We start from the raw sequence: 3,324 nt of genomic DNA on the forward strand, positions 1-3,324 counted from the left end.
AAATAATCAGCAGGAGGAGAATGGATGTGAGAACCAGGTTGCTCTCCTGTTCTCAGGGCTTCTCTGAGTCCGCAGTTGTGCAGAGGCAGGGATGGAATGAGTGAAGAGAGGAACCCATATGCAATATATGCAACCTGCACTCGGGGTAGCAATCCCGCCCTGGTCTCTGATCCTCCCCGCTCCCAACAAGATCTGTCCCAATTACATGATTTATCCCGGGTGGCCAAGCAAAGATTACTGTAATAAATCAGAGAATGAGGTCCAGAGAGGGAAAGCAGGTGACCCAAAGACACACAGCAAGTCTTGCTTAAGTCCCATCTGAACTGCTGGACCCCCATTGCTGTATCATGGCCACAGCAGTGACTCCTGGCATGAATTCCCATCCAGACCTGGCTCTACACTCAGTGGGGCAGGGTGGGGTGAGCAGGAACCATCTCAGAACTGGGACTGGAAGCAACCAGTGATACCCAACGGGGGCACAGAGCTCATGGTGTGGACACCAGCTCATCAGTCAGGACAAGGACACGGAATATGAAATGTGGGAGGGGCAGGTTTATAACAATACAACTGGTCATTTCTTAGAGTTTTATATATTCGTTAGTGGTTCTCTGGGATAGAAGAGGAATTTCATGCCTATTTTATAGATGAGGATACAGAAACCAATAGCAATTACATGATTTGTCCCAGGTGGCAATGCAGTCAATCACAGGGCCTTGTGACAGCTGCTGTTCTAAGATCCTGAGACTACACCCAAGATCTGTCTTTTGGAGACCTTGGCAGAGAAGACCCTTATTCTGCGCTCTACCACCAGCTGGGAGAACTGAGGCTTCCTTCCTCCTGGCTAGAGTTTCCCATTTCATCAAGAGGTGGTTCTTCTCTTTTGGAGCCAAGGATGGCATGAGTTTGAGCCCCAAGGGGTGGCACTACCCTCATATGACGAGTGGGTCACATACCTCAACCTCCTGCCTCCCAACCCTCAGCCCCTCCAAGCCCACAACTCAATTTGGAAAAGAGGATGAGGTACGCTCATCCCAGAAGCACAAACACCATGGGATCTTCAAGAAGATTCTCAGAGACCGAACCACTTTCTTCACTATTTCCCAGAGGCAACTCTTACAGAGATGGCTCTACCCTGATGGGGACACACTAATGGGGGCCAATGAAGGAGCACATATGTTGGTGGGAGGTGGCCCCACTGCCCAACACCCAACTGCTCCAAACACAACACCTCAGCAGACATCCAGGAACATCAGCTCAGTGCCATCCTCAGCTTCTCACTGCCTCTCTCCCTCCCAACATCATCTCTCACAGCCAGGCCTCCCCAGCCACCGTCTGGAAATGACCCTGCTTTGGGTCACATGAGGGCAGAAACCTGGTGCAGGGAGAGATCAATTACATTGTGACTCAGCAAAGGGCACAGAGCCAGGGATCGAGTCTCGGAGTTTGCCTACCCTTCCCCTTTCCGGGGAGGGGGTCATGCTGGCCCGTGTGGGAGCCTCCCATGTGCCAAGGCATCAGATGTGTGAATGCCAGCTCCCTGACAATGAGAGCAGGAGATGCTAGGTGTGTGCTACAGTGTGGGCCCCTTCCGAAGCCTGAATGCAGCTGGGCATCACTGAGCTTCCGCATTGGAAGAAACTCATGAGGTTCCTCCCTTATATGGGCTCTGCTCCCCCTGCCCACTCCTGCACCATTGCACCCACAACTAGAGACTTGGATCCTTCTCATCTTCCCAACACACTGGAAGGACGATTGAGAAAAAAGCCCAGCTGTCCTCTTCCTTAGAAAATCTCCATGTCCCATCACACAGATTCTAAATGCTATCTTCTGCTACAGCTTATATTTATATCTAAAAATAAGAAAATTAGTTTACTTTGTTTCCTCTATCCTCACCCGAGGATGTGTTTATTGATTTTGAGAGAGAGAGAGAGAGAAACACGATGTGAGAGAGAGAAACATCCATCTGTTGCCTCCCATCCGCACCCTGACCAGGGATTGAACCCACAACCTTTCAGTGTACAGGACTACGCTCTAACCAACTGAGCCACCCGGCCAGAGCTAGTTTACTTTTTAATGAATATACTCATAATAATCTCAGCTAACATTTATTGGGGCACCTACTATAAGGTAGGCATTCATTACCTCTCTTATTAATTTATTATCTCTTCCTGACAATCATATGCAGTGTTACTATGCCCATGTTTCAGATGAAGAAACTGAAGCTCTAAGAGCATGGCTTACACAGCTGGTGAGTTTAAGATCTCTCTGGTTCCAGTGTCCAAACTCTTTCTACACACAGTGCATACATATACTGATATATACTGACATACACTGAGTGGCCAGATTATTATGACCACCTAACTTGTAAGCAAATTAGCTATAATTTTGCGCTGAAGTTGCTACAGAGCCAGACCATTATAAATAGGGAAGCAGGTTGTTTACCACGACAACAGAAGTGATTTTTTTCTGAAGATATGGGTAAACAACGCAATTTAACAGCCTTTGAACGTGGGATATATATAGTATATCAGTAATTTAAGTCTTATATTTGTATTTTAAGTAGTAAATGCCCAGTTGCATCTAAATTTTTTAATTTAAAATACAACTATATTTCTTTAAATTTTACTCTCTGAACAAAATTTATATTAATGTGTCTACTTAATAAGAGACCAGAATTTATATATACAATTTTATATATACACTTGGGAAAACTTCAAACTTATTAAATAATTTCATTCTGCCATCTGGAAATTATTTTAGGGAGGCATCTTCTTTAATATTCCCAGTGGTAGCAAACCTTCATCCTTTATATGTAGATATAACCTATGGAAAATGGGCCTGATAAGGTGCCCCTCCCACTTAGGATATATGTGTTGGGCCAAGGGCAATTTCTCTCTTCCCACCCATCCTTCATAACTACCCACACACTTTCCTTGTCCCAGTCTTGCGTCACTGGTTACATTCTTCTGTGTTACCAGCAGCCATCAGCATATGGATGGTGAGTCCCTACCCTACATTTTTCCTATGAGCAGGCCTTGCTGTAAACCCCCTTCCCCATGGTTACCCCTGGAATGTAAGCCTACATCCTTCCATGGCCTTCAGTGCCCAACTTGACTGCCCACATGCCCTCTCCATCCTCATCACCAGCCTCCTTCCCTTCCCCAAGCTACACAGCTGCAGCCTTCTTGTCAACAGCCACCTGCTGGGAGAATAAGCAGGAGAGGTTCCCCCTGCCCCCAATGTGGGTGAGTCTGAGGTCCCCAAATAACAACCCTTTGAAGATCTGGCCTAGTGTAAATGTCCTGCAGTCTCACCTTCCTGAAC

This window comes from Myotis davidii, unplaced genomic scaffold (assembly GCF_000327345.1).
Source record: "Myotis davidii unplaced genomic scaffold, ASM32734v1 scaffold259, whole genome shotgun sequence".
NCBI lineage: Eukaryota > Metazoa > Chordata > Mammalia > Chiroptera > Vespertilionidae > Myotis > Myotis davidii.